The 17,695-nt window shown below is 44.7% G+C and overlaps 1 long non-coding RNA gene across 1 annotated transcript; it reads left to right on the forward strand.

Annotated features, from left to right (window-relative positions):
• The first annotated feature begins 11,645 nt into the window (after positions 1–11,645).
• On the forward strand, positions 11,646–16,896 carry LOC114107870 (uncharacterized). The gene is made up of 3 exons (XR_003585373.2): positions 11,646–12,866; positions 13,349–13,473; positions 14,513–16,896. It is a non-coding gene; the product is annotated as an uncharacterized lncRNA (long non-coding RNA).
• The last annotated feature ends 799 nt before the right edge of the window (positions 16,897–17,695 follow it).

Raw genomic sequence — 17,695 nt, forward strand, 5'->3', positions numbered from 1 at the left:
AATTTATGAAAAATCAAGCTCAAAATCATTCATTGATTTCAAGTATAAGTTTTATAAGTACTATATAAATTTTACATGTGCAAACAAACTCAGAAACATACCCCAAAGTAAAACATACAAAGCAAATTAAGTAGATTAAGCACAGTGTTGTATTTCATTTATATCTAAAGTAACTCAAAAGAACCTTTATTATTTTGAATTAGTGAAAATGAATATAAAACTAAACTTGGATATGTACAAATATCCATATCCTAGTCTAAGACTTTGCTTCTAGATTTGGAAACTAAGTGCCAGAACTGTTTCCCCAGGTGAGGTCCACAAATCAACCTTCAGAGATTGAGTCCAGATTTTGGCTCCATAGGCGGTCCCTAATGTTACCGGGCAGAGGCCTGCTGCGGAGCTGAGGCAGCTGCAAAGGTCTGCCCTTCACTCTGGTTCTTGAAATCACGCCAGAGAGACTTCAGACATGTCCCTCAGAGCAACAGGCACTGGTCTATTAGAAGGGCTAGGAAAACAGAAAAGAGGACACTCACAAGATAAAGAGTGAATCCTCTGAGAGAGATGCCCTCCTCCAGCCTTCAAGTTTCATTAGGGGTCCCAGGGAATTTTCCTGAGGGTCCTGCCCAGGTTCACTTTTGTTTTCGGTACCGAGGATTGAACACCCAGGGGCACTCAACCACTGAGCCACATCCCCAGCCCTTTTTAAAATATTTTATTTAGAGACAGAGTCTTGCTAAGTTGCTTAGGATCTCACTGAATTGCTGAGGCTCACTTTGAACTGGTGATCCTCCTGCCTCAGCCTCCTGAACCACTGGGATCACAGGTGTGCGCCACAGCACCCAGCCCAGGTTCACATTTTCACTGACAGCATAGAAAGGGCGTGGACCGCCTCCCAGAGAGGATAGTGGGGTGTTCAGACTTTTGGGAAGTTAAGCCCCCCCCACCTCAGTTTTGCCTCAATTTCCTGCCTCCAATTAAGGCTTATTAATCTTTGAATAGCCCTCAGCAAGCTTTCTTTGTGAGGGTCTTACTGTTTTGGTTGCCATCGTGACTGGGGTTGTGACAGTTTCCATGATGAGGGAGGGTCTAGGCCACCAGGTAGGATGTGACATGATCTTAAAACTATAGTTTTCCTTACAGGAACATCATTACCGCTGGGGGAGGTTTCACATAGCAGGCCCCCATTTTCCAGGTGTAAGGGTAAAAGAAATTGAAGTTAAAGCGTAAAAGTTAAAGGGTAAAAGACCTGGTGTTGTAAAGTTTCTAAGCTGCAAGGTCTGAGTTAAAATGTAAAGGATTAGGCATTGTTAGGTTTCTATGCTACCTGCAAAACCTGAAATTTCTGTAGCTGTTAAGACAATGCTTGGAACTGCCCAGTAAATATTTCCCCTGACTATTTGGATTGTTTAATAAGGGCTCTGTGTGGTCGCACATAGGCATTGCAGGGCCTGGACCAATCAGTTTAAATGTAACCCCCTCCTTAGGAATGACCTGTCACTCCAGCCTGACCTGTTCCCGCCAATGAATGAACCAATCATGTTTAGGAGTTGTTGTTCAATTTTCCCGCGCCTCATGATGATTTGTTCTGATGTATACAAAGCCCTCCGCCCTCCCCAAAAAGTGTACTTAAGCAGTGCTCAGCCCCTGCTCGGGGCTCTGGGCTACTTTCCCTTCTTGAGTGGGCACGGAGCCCCAGCATGCTGGTTCAATAAATCCCCCTTCTGCCAATTGCATGAGTGGTCACTTGGTGGTCTCTTTCTCCGACGTTTCGCGGGACCCTTACACAGGTGCTTCTCAGACAAGGCTCCCGGAGGTTTTCAGTCACTCTCCATTGTCCTTTCTCTGCTCACTCAGTTCATGGCTGACTGGCTACCTCTCACAACCCTGCTTCTTTCTCTGGAGGAAAGTACCCACTGCTGGCCCCAGAGCCCAAGTCCCCAGTACCCCTTCTGGAGGCTGTTTCTACCAACTCCAGAAGAAACGTCCCCACTGTTCACCCCAGAGACTGCATTCTTACTTCCCTCACCATAGATAGGTTCTTGCCTCTGGATCCAGAAGCTACACACGCACTCCCTACCCCAAAGGCCAAGTCCATACTTGTCCTCATGTTTTGGAAAGCTTGGGCCTCGTCCCCATGACAATCCAATAACAAGGACAAGGTTTTGAGAAAAAGGAAAAAGAAGTTTGATTGCTTTACTAGCAAAGGAGAAACAGGGAACTCCTGTCCCCAGCCTGTGATTCTCCTCATCAGGGGATCAGGGGGTTTTAAGGAGGTGATTCAGACTGCATTCTTTGTCCAAGTTGTATTCACTTGTTAATTTGGGAAATAGTCATTTCTTAGATCTTTTAGTGTCATCTCTGAAATCTGAATTACTTGGTTCCTGCACTGGGAGTGTGCTCAAGGACAGATAAATCGGCCTGGGATGGGGAAGAAAGGTAATCCTGTTTCCCATGAGATTATGAAGGGGAGGATTATGGAAAGAGAGAGAGAGAGATTAAGGTGGGGGGAAGAAACATGTACATTTTAAAAGTAAACTGCATTGGTAGATCAGCAAGGACTATAGTCAAAGCATAAAGTATATCACTGTTCTAGCAATTACAGAAATGCAAATCAAAACCACTGTAAGATTTCATCTCACTCCAGTCAGAATGGCAGCTATTATGAAGACAAACAACAAGTGTTGGTGAGGGTATGGGGGAAAAGGCACACTCATACACTGCTGGTGGGACTGCAAATTGATGCAGCCAATATGGAAAGCAGTATGGAGATTCCTTGGAAAACTGGGAACCATTTGACCCAGCTATCCCAATCCTTGGTCTATATCCAAAGGACTTAAAAACAGCATAATACAAGGACATAGCCACATCAATGTTTATAGCAGCACAATTCACAGTAGCTAAACTGTGGAACCAACCTAGATGCCTTTCAGTAGATGAATGGATAAAAAAAAAGTAGCATATATACACAATGGAATATTACTCAGCAATAAAAGAGAATAAAATCATAGCATTTGCAGGTGAATGGATGGCGTTGGAGAAGATAATGCTAAGTGAAGTTAGCCAATCCCCCCAAAACAAATGCCAAATGTTTTCTCTTATATAAGGTGACTGGCTCATAGTGGGGTAGGGAGGGGGAACATGAGGGGAATAGAGGAACTCTAGATAGGGCAGAGGGGTGTGAGGGAAAGGGAGGGGGCAGGGGGTTAGCGTGATGGTGGAATGTAATGGACATCATTATCCAAAGTACATGTATGAAGACATACCTTCCTTCTGTTGTTTCTGATGGATGAAGGATGCCCTCCACATAAACACTGTTCCTAGTTGGCAAAGGCACACATTTGCTTCAACACTTAAGGTAACTCACACACCAGCTAGAAACAGTAACAATTCTTTTTTTTTTTTTTTTGGTAGGGGGATTGAACCAAGGGGTGCTTAACCACTGAACCACATTCCCAGCCCTTTTTTTTTTTTTTTTTTTTTTAGAGAGAGAGAGAATTTTAATATTCACTTTTTTAGCCCTCGGCGGACACAACATCTTTGTTTGTATATGGTGCTGAGGATCGAACCCGGGCCACACGCATGCCAGGCGAGTGTGCTACCGCTTGAGCCACATCCCCAGCCCTATTCCCAGCCCTTTTTATTTTTTTAAGATAGGTTCTCACTAAGTTTCTTGGGGCCTAAATTGCTGCGGCTGGGCTCAAATTTGCAATCCTCCTGTCTCAGCCTCCCTAGTCGCTGGGAGCCTGGCTCAGTAATACAATTCTTTGTGAAGTTTTGCTCTGCTTCCTTTGGAGGGAAGCAGGAACCAAAGGTTCATGCTGTGAATATAGGTTTAAGATAGATGCTAAGCCAGGGAGGGAGTGGGGCAAGAACCAGTAAAAACTCTGCAAAGTTCTCTTAACTTTTCTTCTGTTTTATTTTTCAAATAAATACAATTCATTTTTAGAGAGATTTTAGGTTCAGAGCAAAATGAGCAGAAGGGACAGTCCCGTTTGTATGTTTATTTAAACTAGCCCAGTTTTTCATATGCTGAGTAACAGTTACAATGGGCACAGACAAGAAAAGGGATGGGTGACTCTCCTGACAGCTAGAACAGCATTTCAGGAAGATTTTTTTCTCTCTCTCCTGGCTCACAATGGCTTTCCGCCATTTTCTCTGACTCTTGAGCAGGACAGAGAAGTCTCAGAAGGCTGACATAGGGAAGGTGAAGATAAATAACAGAGTGGAAAGAAGGATGATGGAAAAAACAAAAACCAAAAATTTCTGCCAACTGTAAAATATGGAAAATGACAAATCGGAAAATAGTGTGGCCTGGGAAGAGGGCGTGAGGAAGAAGGCAGCACATTGAAAACATCGATCCTTTCCCAATAGTCTTTCCCAGTGACAACCAAGTCCTAGAAAGGAAGCAAACATCATCCAGTGGTAAGACAATCACTGGGGAGGAAAATATCCATTAAGTTTGGGATAGCAGTCTCTGGAAAGAAGCCAAAGCATCCATCCTTCCCAAAATAAATCCTTTCCCATTGACAGTATAAAGGGACCCAGGAGGGAAAGAGATGAATACTGAATGCTGACCCTAGAACCTCTATTAGACACGCTCTGTCAATAATTAAGTCACCTTGCAGTGTAAACTACATAAGCACAGACTGCTCCTTTGGCCATTTTCCACCAGGAAAGTGGGTCCATCAGATGTATGATTTCATCACTGAATAAAGGCTGTGCTGATCTGAGAAGTTTATACCCAGCTGAGTCATTTTGTGCTAACACCAACCAGGAAGATTCTTCTTACAAACATAGAAAGCACTTTTTATTATTGAATAACATTAAACCAGGCTAAAACACATCATAAGCAATCTCTTAATGAGATTCCAAAGACAGAAAGAAATCTTTTTTTTTTTTTTAGGTACTAGAGATTGAGTCCAGGGATTGAATCTACCCTTAGAAATCTCACTTTTTAATGTAGTTAAGCAGATATAACTCATTACATACTTGTTCACAAGGTTAATGATAACTTGTCTTCTTGTGAAATGAAATAAGGATTTGGCATTGTTTGCCATACAATTTTTCATAATTCATCCTAAACTCACCTGGTATTGGGGTAAACACTGTGCTAATAATTGCCTTTGTCAGAAAGAAAAATTAAAGCCAGGCACAGTGGCACATGCCTGTAATCCCAGTGGCTCAGGAGGCTGAGGCAGCAGGATTGCAAGTTCAAAGCCAGCTTCAGCCAAAGCGAGGCGCTAAGCAACTCAGTGAGACCCTGTTTCTAAATAAAATACAAAAACGGTGTGGAGATGTGGTTCAGTGGTTAAGCTTCCCTGGGTAACAAAAAACAAAATAAACAACAACAAAAAAAACCTTTTTGTTTCTGACAAGCAGGACAGTTTGGAGGTAGGCACTAAGAGTCCCTGTGACAGGGAGATAGGGATGAAACAGGGTCCCTTTCAAATTAAAATCTGATTTGTTGTAGTTCTTCAACTTCCTCATGCTGAAAATGGAAACTAGAAAACTACTCCCTGGCCCAGGCTAATGCTAAGGAAGTTAAAACTGGCCTGTTCCTTCACTAGCAGAGCCTAGCTAAATCCACCTATGTAACCGTTCTGGGGATGGAGGAAATCTAGTGGCTTCTCCCCTCGTTTGATCAAACTGTATTAAATTCATTTTCCCTTTCTACATCCTTTTGTTTCTTACACAGCCAGGGGCTGGATCCAGACAGCTGGGATCCAGGCAGGTTCCTTGGCTTTGGCAGCTGGTAACATTTCAAAGACGTGGCTGGAAAGGGGCTTTTAAGAAAAACACTTCTAAATTGTAAAGCTGACAAGACGGCTCTCTCAGTCTTTCAAAAGATTTACATACGTACCAAAAGGGCAAGTGATTTACAAATAGATTTCTCCCAGAAATACTCTAAAAGGGTGAGCCCAAAATCTAGTTCCTTTTTGGCAACAAAGAAAATTCAATTCATTTACCATTACAATTGAAACGTTCTTCCCAGGAGGTGAAGCAGGGTTTCTGTTGTTGTTGCTTTTGTTTGTTTCTCCCCACAGAACCCTAACTAGTTTGTGGCCAAAGACACCAGAGTAGGCCAGTTCTTAATCAAGTGAATTCACGGTAAATTCTACGAGGGAAATGGAGCCTACAGACCACCCACAGCGATGCCGCAAGTTGATCAATTGACTATGGACTTTGACGCTTGCCTGCACCAAATGTTTTGGGGGTTTTTCTTTCTTAAACCCAAGCCCTTGGCTCCGTTCTTTGGAACACACTTCGGGTTCACCCGAACCTGAGTCTTCGGAACTGCAAGTCCTGAGACTCCACGGGAACCTCTTCTGCACTTTACAGTCTCAATACTGATTAGACACCCGCGATCAGGATGTCAGATGAAAACGCCTGAGTGTGGCTTCCATCCTCCAAGAACTGGACGAGAATTTGTCACTATTTTTTTTGAGGACCTCGACAAGAACTGGGCCCCTGGGGAAGTGGGCGGGTAAGGGCTCCAACTGCGACGTGGGGAGATGGACTTGCCCAGGCTGCCTCCTCCTCGAGTAAAATGGTGATGATCCCCCGGTTCGCGAAGTCGAACCTACTGGGTGCTTAGGGTAAGTGGGGTGCCCAGGGGCTTCGGCTTCCTGAGGCAGAAAACCCTAGAAAGAAGCACATCCGCTAACCGACGCGACCGAAGGCCCGACTCGATAACCGGAAGTCCCCTCGCCGCGTGGCCCCCGAGTCTGAAAGGGTTTGCGGAAGTCCTCGCAGAGGCTTCTGGGGAATGTAGTCCTTTTTTTGGAGAAGGGCTGAGGATGCTAGACACTTCTCCCGGGAACTAGCATCTGTTTTCAGCGGGAGACTGGGAGGCTGTCGCTACAGCAGCTATTGCATCATGCTGGTAAATTATCCATTGCACGGCCCATAAGCGGCTCCTTGGCGCCGAAGGGGAGCCCTAACCTGCGAGGATCCTGGGAACTGTGGTTCTGCGTGGGTCAGCGGCGATGGCCTGAGGGCCCATTCCACCTGGTCTTGGTGAGAGACTTACACGCATAGAGTGTGGCTGGTGGGGGTGAAGCAATGGGAGTGACCAGCCCTGAGCCCCAGAGTTGCTGAGCTCTAGAGCTACTTTGACATTTCTTCCCTTGGCTGGGGTGACAGGGACCTGATTTCTTTTTTGAAGGAAGTAGGATTATCTTGACCAAACAATTCCCGGATTGGGAGGACGGTACCAGTCATGCATTCCGAATTTGTTTGGGCTGGGAGGTTGACTTTAGTCAGGGCCAAACAGATAAAAATAGAGGAGCATCCTCTGTGGTGGAGGTGAGGCTAGGGCCCTGTATCCCAGGGTGATTTGGGTGGAGTAGCATTCATTGGGTCCTGCATCTCCAAATGGTTGTGGGAACCTAAGGATGATCATGAAGGCCAAAGCTTTTGTTTTTTGGTTTTTTATTAGTGGAGCTAGATTGTCCCAAGTGGTGAGTTGGTGGATGTGGGTAGGAGGGAGTCTCAGATCTTGATATGACTTGATTCGTTGGGGTGGGAGCTGGGCTTGGTGAAGGTGAGTCTCACACTGTCAGATATCCTTGGTCTGGAGGACCAGGGTTTTGTTTAATTTTTATTTTTTGATGGTGGGGGGTGGTTTGGCCTTAAGTGGTGGTGGTGGACTACACCACACTGGTCTTTATGTAGGCAGAATTTTGATGGAGGGCAGGTCTGTTCCCAGGTTCCTTGAGCAACAGGTACCCATTCTGCTTTGTGACAAAGATCCCTGATTTGGTTGTAATGTGAATGGCCAGTTTGATTGATTTCCCCTTTCCTTCTCTGCTTTTCTCTCATGTATTTGAGGATATTAGGTTAGGTAGGATGGGGACCTCCAAGGGATATTGGTTGACTATCCAAATCACTTCCAGCCTCTGATGGAGCAGGAAAATTAAAATTCTATCTTTAAATTTTTTTTGGGGGGGGGCTAAGGACAACTTTTGAATCTACCCAGTAGATTGTGCAGTGAACTCTCATGCACCCATCACCAAATTCAGTATTTGTTAACTCAAGGCCAATATTTTTTTTTCGTCTACATCCCCTCAAGTCCTGTGTGTAGATACACTTTGAGAGTTGTCAGACCCCCCTATGGGTTGGTCATTACTGACCCAACTAGCTAAGGGTATGGCACTGCACAACTAGCATTCAAATCTGGTCACTTTCTAGCTTTGTCAGTTTGAGCTAGATATGTAACTGTGCCTCAGTTCAGGAGTGTCTGGGAGATAAAATTTCTTGGTTCCTGGAATCCTATGGTATATAATAAGAGTGTAGAAAGTGTTAACTAGTACTAATAATTACAAGTTGAGGCCTATACATATTTAAAGGATGAATATGTAATGGCAGCATGAATATGTAATGTATTCTGATGCCCACACCTGGCTCTGTTTTCCAGAAGCTGTGTTCATTCTTCTCTGACAGATGTATGGCTTTAAAAAACAAACAAACAAACAACAACAACAAAAACTGGGGAGTTAACCCAGGAGCACTTTACTGAGCTAGCTACATCCCCAGCCCTTTTTATTGTTTTATTTTTAAATTTTGAGATAGGAGTCTCACTAAATTGCTGGGGGCCTCACTGATGCTGTTCTTGAAATTAACAATCCTCCTGTCCCAGCCTCCTGAGCTGCTGGGATTACAGAATTGCACCCTGGATTGATTTCTTCCTTCCTTCCTTCCTTCCTTCCTTTCTTTCTTTTTCTTCTTTCCTCCTCCTCCTCCTCCTCCTCCTCCTCCTCCTCCTCCTCCTCCTCCTCCTCCCCCCTCCTCCTCCTCCTCCTTCTTCTTTTTTAAGAAGAGGAGCCCCTTCATTTTAAACTTGTGGATTTCTCCTCTGGCTCTTGAGGCCAGGAGACAATCCTGAAGCTCACACTACCTGTTTTCTCCTCAGGTCCATTTTCTCAGATCCCTGCCTACCGGGAAAGTACTTTCTATAAAGTCTTCTGGGATCTTGGCAACCTACTCTGAGGTGGGTACTATTTACCTTCCACCTTATAAGTCTTCTTTGCTCCAAACCATGGGCAAATTTGCTTTGTTTCTCCTGATGTCTTGTGTTTTGCTATGTCCCATTGAGGCTCCAGGTTTTTTTCCCCCAGGGCTGTTTTGAGGGCAAGAGCTTTGACAAGGAATATTCCTCTAAGCCTGGGCTCTTGTTCAGGTTCCCACCATCCTGTGCCAACATCATTTCATCATGGCTGCTGGATTCCCAGGGCTTTGTCAGCTGCTATGAAAATCAAAAAAACTGATGGTAACCACCATTGATTGGCAGTTGGCACAGGCCAGGTGCTGGGCTCTACAGTCATCACAATATTTTATTCCCTCAACAATTTTAATGTTAGGAGTCAGGATTACCATTTTATGGAAATTGCATGGTACAGAAGTTAAGAAACTTTTGCCTGTGTGACATGACTGGGTCCAGGTGGAATTGGCATTTGGAGCCTGTCAATTTTACCCAAATTTAAGCATTATTTCTGTACTATTAGCCTTTTTTCTGGTCAGCATCCCTGCCTGTTCTCTGATGGTATGACAAGTGCAGAGACACAGTCGTGTCCTAGACACAGCCATAGATCCTAGCATATTGCTATCCCCATCAGTAGTGAGGACTGGGGCTGGGTGAGAATGGGTTTTGGCTTCAGGACCTTGGAGTAGCATGTTTTACTATTCATCAAATATCCTGGTGTGCTTCCTTTGTGGCCTCTCCTTAGAGGTTTAAACCTCTTACCCTATTGAACTCAGGAGTGGTCATGTGATTTGATTTGCCAGTGAGCCGTGATCAGAAATCTCTCTTTGGGTAGAATTTTTTTTTTTTTAAATTTTTATCTATTTTTTGATACTAGGGATTGAATTTAGGAGCGCTCTACCTCTGAGTGGCATCCCAAACCTTTTTTACTTTTGTGAGACCTTTGCTAAGTTGCTGAGGGTATTGCTCAACAACTTTGAGGCTAATAATAGCCTGAAATTTATTATCCTCCTGCCTCAGCCTCCCAAATTGCTGAGATTACAGGCATGTGCCACTGTGGCTGGCAGCAGAATAGAAATTTTAAGAGCCCAGACCTGGGGCTGGGGCTGAGGCTCAGTGGCAGAGCGCTTGCCTAGCATGTGTGAGCACTGGGTTCGATCCTCAGCACCACATATAAATAAATAAAAAAAAATAAAAAAGGTCCATCAACAACTAAAAAAATACTTAAAAAAAAAAAAAAAAGAGCCCAGGCCTGGTTCTTCATCTTTTATCTCCCTTCACCACTCAGCTTGCCATTTTCCAAATAGCAAGTTACCCTTGATCCTGGAGGGAAGATGACAGATGGCACAATTATAGTTGACAGATATGGGGGCTGAGTGAGAAATAAATCTTCATCCTATCAAGCACTGGCATTTTGAAGGGTTGTTTGTTACCACAGAACATTCTCTGGAATGAGAATCATGAATTCTAGGCTTGGCTCTGATACTCAGGGGCTACTATGTAATCTTAAGGTCAAAGTAAAGCTGAACTTTTAGTGCTTCGGTTTCCTCCTCTGTAAGATGGAAAGATGAACGATATCTACCTCTGGGCTGCATTGTGGAGAGTAATGGAACTCTGTGCCTAGTATAGCACCCACCTTGTCATGTTAGCCACAGGTGCCAGTTTTGCTAGGAGAAAGAAGGCTGTTGTGCTGTACGAATATATGACCCGTGAGTCTCAGTGGCTCTCATAGCAATCCAACCTGACATCCAGTCTTATTCCTCCTTTTGTGTAGTTTGTAGCTCTGCACCATGACCTTTTCACAGTAGAACCTGCATCCCTTTTTGAAACACGCTATTCTCAGAAAGGAGATGATGGAATCATGCAGTGCTTAGAAATGGCACTATTACTTTCACTCACATTTCGTTGTCTAAGGCAAGTCACAAGGCCAAGCCTGATGTTGGGCAGGGAAATACAGTCCTACTGTAGAGAAACAATAATTGGGGACAGTGATAAAGTCTATCACGAAGACCTGTTTTATTTTGATCACTAGCAAAATGACAGAAGTACATTTCTTTTTTTTTAATATTTATTTTTTAGTTGTAGTTGGACACAATATCTTTATTTTACTTATTTGTATGTGGTACTAAGGATCGAACCCAGGGCCTTGCCTGTGCTAGGTGAGTGCTCTACTGCTGAGCCACAACCCCTGCCCCAGAGGAAATTTCTTATTACAAGAAGCTCACAGTCTAGTAAAAGCTATATAAATTCTAAAAACATTATATAGTGGAGTTGCAGTATCATGTGACCAAGGTCAGAGGCCCAAATTGACAGAAGAAGTGAGCATCTCTATTTTTTTTTTTTTTGAGTTTTCTTTTTTTTTTTTTTAAGAGAGAGTGAAAGACAGAGAGAGAGAGAGAGAATTTTTTAAAATATTTATATTTTAGTTTTCAGCAGACACAACATCTTTGTTTGTATGTGGTGCTGAGGATCGAACCTGGGCCGCATGCATGCCAGGCGAGTGCGCTACCACTTGAGCCACATCCCCAGCCCAGAAGTGAGCATCTCTGCTTGTGGTATTGTGGGATGGATCTCAGGAGCACCTCAGGGGAACTCCAGGTAGCCTCAGAAGGGTTCTAGCAACAGGAGGACTGTAGTTTCTTGGGTTTAGAATCTGGACAAAGTGTTTGAGGAGCTCTTGCAGGTGGCCTTCCTCCTAACACCACCTGCCTCTTTCAGGACCATGTGAATCAAGTACTTAGACTTGGGGCCCCCCAAAGCCATGAATGCACATATCTGATAAAGCTAAGAGGCATGCACACATAGAAATAGAAAGGGGGGTTATATTAATAGAGTCATCATGGAGCTCTCCTGAGTTTAGTTCCCCAAAACTTTGCAGAGAACAGAGACAAAGAGGATTGAACATACATGGGACCTTGGCCTGGGGGAGTTAGAAGCTAAATCCTGCATGTTCTGATTGGTCTGGAAGGAGACGTTCAGGGGCTCCTTCTCCACTGGCATTACGCTATCTTCTGTCCTCTCTCAGACTTGGGTTTCAGAGAGCAAAGACTGATCCAAAGCATGGAGTTTGAATCTATGATGCAAAGATGGAAGAACCTGTAAGTCTTGAAAGGTAAGGAGTGAGTGGCAGGAGACAGTGGAGGGCCTACAGGCTGGAAAAGAATGAAGGCAGAAAATCAGGGTGCCTCTGTAGATGGAAACTCCATACTTGTTGAATGAAGAGGGTGTGAAAGGATGGGATACTTGCTGAAGAGTCATGGGCTTAGGGACCACAATAAAGGCCCCAGCAACATCACATGGCTTCTCTATCCCATGGACCCTGGATGCATGGAAACAGGATGGGCTTTTAGAGTTAGGGTTGGAAGAGGTCACTGCAGCAGCAGAACTCCATCTTGAGATGAAATCACATCTCACTGGCCTTCTAATGGAAATTTAAGCCATACTCTGGACTGACTGTGAGGCCATGATGCTGCTTGATCCCTCTGGCCTGGGAGATCTGAAGCAGGAAAAGGTTTTGCCTTCAAAAATGGGGAAGATATGGAGACCATGAAGTAGCTGACTCAAAATCACAAGGCAGAAGGTAAGAATTTTTAATGATCTGGAGAGGTGAAGAGGGGGCCAAATATCCAGCTTTACCATGTTTTAGGTCACAGCTGAGTCAACTGGCTACTTCCCCATCCCAGATTTCAGAAGAGCTGCTTCCTGAGCATCACGGGAGTTCTGATCTTATAGCCTCTTTTTCTTCCCTTAGGTCTGCCATCTAATAGTACTGACTATTTATTTAGAGACAAGGTCTCCGGAAGTTGCTTAGGGCCTTTCAATTGCTGAGGCTGACCTTGAACTCACTATCCTCCTGCCTCAGCCTCCAGAGTCACTGGGATTACAGGTATGAGCCATCGTGTCCTGCAAAATAAAAATTAAAAAAAAAAAGTTTTCTAATATTTTCTTCTCTAAATCCTTGCTATCCCCTGGTGCCCAGCCTAAGTTCCACATCCTTGATGGTTGTTTTTCTTCTCTTGTCCCATCCTCTGTTCTTCCATCTCTGAATCCCTCCCTTATGGAGCCTCAAGATCACTGTCCTGAACACTGCTTCAGTTTTCTATTGATGCACACATTGTTTTTCCAAAGAAACCATAAAATTTTGAAGGTCTGGAATTTGTTTTGTGTCACTTATGTGCTAAACAGATTTTAACAGAAAGCCAGGCATGTAGTCATGCCCAGAAAAAGTTAGATAGAAAACTATGTACCCTGAAATGAAATAGATCCAGCTCTCGCAGGTCCATACTTTCCAGGGCCGGGGAGCTGTGGTCCTCACACTGTAGAAAGTGGTGGTGGCCTGGTGTACTTTCACTTGCTCCTTTTTTGTAGGTACCAGTTACATTCAGGAGTGTGACTGTGATCTGCAGGGAGCCAAAGTGGAAAACTGAGCACTAAGCAGAGGAACCTATACAAAGAAGCGATGCTAGAAATCTCCAGGAATCTGCTCTTGTTGGGTAAGGCTGTTTTCTTTCCTTTCCTTAATTCAGTAGAGATTTATTGATCCCCTGCTATCTTCCAGAAAATGTTCTAGACACATAGAACACATTTTTTAAAAAATATTTTTTTAGTTATAGACAGACACAATAGAACACATTTATAAATGAAATAATAACTCCTGCTCCATTAGGCCTACTTTCTATTGTAAGGCAACAGACAATAAATAAAAGGCTTCATATGCAGGGCTATTATAGTATAGTATGTTAAAGGGTAGTAATCACTTTGTAGTAAAAACTAATGAGGGCTGAGGTTGTGGCTCAGTGATAGAGTGCCTGCCTTGCACGTGTGAGGCACTGGGTTTGATCCTCAGCACCATATAAAAATAAATAAATAAAGATGTTGTGTTCATCACTAAAAATAATATTTTAAAAAAATAATGAGATAAAGCAGGATAAATGGTATGAGTGACAGGGTGGCTATCTGACTTTTTTGTTTGTTTGTTTTTGGTACTGAGTACCAACCCAGGGTGCTTTAGCACTGAGCTACATCTCTGGCTGCTATACCCCCTTTAAAAAATTTTTTATTTTGAGAAAGGGTCTCACTAAGTTGTGTAGGGTCTTGCTAAGTTGATGAGGCTGGCCTCAAACTTCCGATACTCCTGCTTCAGCCTCCCGAGTTGCTAGGATCACAGGCCTGTGCCACTGTGCCTGGATTTGGCTGGCTAAATTTTGAAATTATATATTTGAAATCATTGAGGAAGTGACATTTGACTTGGTGATAGTGGTAGCTTAGATGATTTTAGTAGAAGGAATAGACTAATTATTCCCTATCTGACACATAGAAGATGTTTTTGATATGGATTTTCTGGATTTTAATAGAAAATGTCGCATGTAAAAGTGGAATATTCAAGAGTTACGAGTGGGAAACAAATTGTGTTGTATATATATTATCAATGGTAGGTGTGACAGTAAGACCCTCTCTATCCTAAGACAAGACAGCTGAGCTCAGCAGCCCTGCTGTGGCTCCTCTAACCCAAAACTCCCTTTTTTCCAGCAGAGCCAAAGCCAGAAATCTCCCCTGTTCCTCCTGCCTCTGGCTTTCTCCTGTCAGCAGTTCTTCAACAGCATGTGCTTCAGATCTTTCCAGAGTCATGTGCAGAAGGTCTCTTCCCTCCAGGAGATTCCAGCCCAGGATGTTAGAAGCAGCAGAAGTAACAGCCATGTTATTAGAACGAAAGCCCAGAAGTTAAGAGGGAGAAAGTAGCTTCAAACTCTTGTGTGGGAGGATGGTGAAGAGAGAGACCTTGAGCACATCACCCAGTACATTCCAAGGACAGTCAGCAAATCCTAGAGAAGTTAATGTGGTGGTAGAATTAGAGCCCTACTCAGCCCAAAGGGTTAACCTTGTACAATTGGAAAAAGGATTGGAGCAGTTAGAAACCTTGAGATTTGGAGCAGTCAGCTGTAGAGAGTGTGAGCCAGACTGTAACCCCACGCCAAACTTCATTACAAACGCCAGGACCCTCTTGGGCAAGTCCTGTGTTTGCAGTGATGGTGGGTGAGGCTTTACAGACATCATCGGAACGCCACTGGACACACTTGCCATATGTGTGCAGAGAGTGGGCGGAGTCTTTAGCCAAAAGCTCAGCCTCGACAGAGCCCAGAGAGCACATTGAGAAGAGGAACCTCTCTTGTACAGGGAGTGGGGCAAAGCTTTAGAAATAAGTCTATCAGTAGACATCAGAAGACTTGCTCAGGGGAGAAATTCTGCATTTACAGCAAGCGTGGGGAAGGCTTTGGCCAGATGCCATCTTTCTTCAGACACCAGAGGACACACTCAGGTGAGAAACCCTCCATGCCCCTGTAATGTGGACGAGGCTTTGGGGGGTAAGGGGACCCTCAGAAACCACCAGAGCACACACTCAGGGGAGAAGCCTCTGTTTGCAGGGAGTGTGGGTGAGGCGTTTGCTGCAAATCAACCCTCTTCCAACACGAGAGAATACACCCAGGAGAGAAGCCTTTGTGTGCACTGAATGTGGGTAAGGTTTTAGCCACAACTTCTTGTCCACTGGAAGACACACTCGGGGAGAAGCATTATGTTTGTGGGGAGTGTGGGCAAGGCTTTAGCCAGAAATCAAATCTCATCAGACACTAGAAGACACACTGAGGGGAATCTTGTGTGTCTGGGCAAGAATTCTGGGCAAGACATGAGCCTTCAGTCAAACTTCATCTTATACCAGAGAGACACATAGGAAATGGTCCCCACGTGTGTGTGGAGTATGAGTGATGTTTCAGAGATGCCTTACCCTTCTTAGACATGAGAGGACACGTGGAGGAGAGGAACATCATGAGGGTACAGCATGGATAACTCTGTAGCCACAGGTCAGCCTCACCACGCACAAGAGGACACACTTAGGGGGAAAGGTTTGTGTGTGCAGGGACTGTGGGCGGGGGGAGCATTAGCAGTAAGTCCAGACTTGGGAACATCCAGTGACAGCCCTGAGGAATAAGTGTCACATGTTCAGGGTGTTGGTGAGCATCCGCAAAAGAGTGAAAGTCACCACAAGAGGGCCTTTTATGGTCATATGCCACAGGGAGAATCTATGAGTGGGGATGCTGTGGACCCTGCCCAGGTGACCTTTTCAAGGCCAACACCCCAGCTGCTTGAGAGAAAAAAGCTGCTGCTTGCAGAGATGGGTTCAACTCTAGCACCAGCTCTTAGCCACAGCGAGCTACAGAATCGGGGGCTCTGCCCTTTCTCAAGAGGGGCTCTTGGCCAGTGACCTATGGATACCAGTAGTTAAAACTCCACCCCTGTTCCCAAGGATCATTCCAGATCCAGAAATCCCCCCTAGACTGAATGATCTCTCAGTTGCAAATATGTTGCAGGTCAACCTCTTCCTCTGCCCAGTCCTGCCCTCACTCCATGGTGGACCCTGATTCTCCATCTCTGTCTCCAGGGAACCTAATCTATCACCTTAGGTGTGAAAGGTGTGGATGAGGCTTTGGCTGCGTCATCCCTCAGCAAACACCAGGGTATACAGAGAAGCAGCGCTGGGTGTCCTGAGGGCAGAAGGGAACTGACAAGGACTTATAAAACAGGCACGCTTCCCAGGAAAACAACTTTTTGGTAGAAGCAGTTTTCCCCTGATTTTCTTCTTGAGCTGACAAGAGGGCAGAGTCTTGCCACCCTAAATCACTGCCTTGCCCATTCAGCAGAAGTCTTAACCCAACGGTAGGTACTCGTTTTTTTTTTTTTTTTTTGGTGGTACTAGGGATTGAATTCAGGGACTGTGCATGCGAGGCAAGCAATCTACCAACTGAACTATATCCCCAGTCCCAACCCTCTGAATGAGAGTAAAGAAGGCAATAACAATTACGTAGACATTTTTCTACTTTTGTAATCAGATGGAATAAAAAAAGTAGGCATTATTTAAGTCATCAGAGAATGATCCGCTTGTTTTCTTTTCATACACCATTTCTTTCCCATGGTTTCTTGTCCCTTGTTCTGGTCATATTCTCTTTAAGAAGCTCAGGCTGTGGGCCCTTGTCACTCATCTGACTGAAAAGGTCAAGGAATTCAAATTCATGGCCTGGGTTTCCTGCTTGGATAGAATTCTTGAGAATCCTAGACTAGATTTCTTGGGGAGTCTAGTCCTTTGCATGAGAGGGAGTGATTAGATTTTGGAGGCCGGCCAGCAGCAGAGAGGGGATTCTGTGGGCCTCTAGGGCCTTTGATGCCACTCCACTTGCTTCTGTGCTGTGAAAGCTCCCTCTCCTGAGTGTCCTTCCTTCTGTCTCTGCTGAATCCTTCTCTACCCCCTGAAGGATGTCTATTCCTTAGCTGTCTGTTCACATCCTCTGGTTCCAGGGAGTCTTTAGCCACACCCGCTCTGCAGCTTTCTGGACTCCAGGGACAGGTCCTCTAGCTATGCCCAGACTTCTCTCTAAGCATGAGTCAGTGCTTCGGACTGCACAGCCACTCTCATGTCAGACCAACAATAATGTCAAAAGACCCCTGTGGGCAGCTGCAATACCATGTCCCCTCAGCCTTCCCATCCTAGGATCCTGTTCTGCTAATGATTCTCCAAATCATCCCTCTACTTCGTCCAGATTTTTGACAACTCTGTCTGCCCTGGCTCTGGTTCTGTTTGGGCCAATAGCTATTCACTGGAAAGGGACTGCCTAGGCTCCCGCAAATTTGTTTGCCCAACTGGAGTTTTTCCAAGCCTACAGAATG

This window comes from Marmota flaviventris, chromosome 2 (genome assembly GCF_047511675.1).
Source record: "Marmota flaviventris isolate mMarFla1 chromosome 2, mMarFla1.hap1, whole genome shotgun sequence".
NCBI lineage: Eukaryota > Metazoa > Chordata > Mammalia > Rodentia > Sciuridae > Marmota > Marmota flaviventris.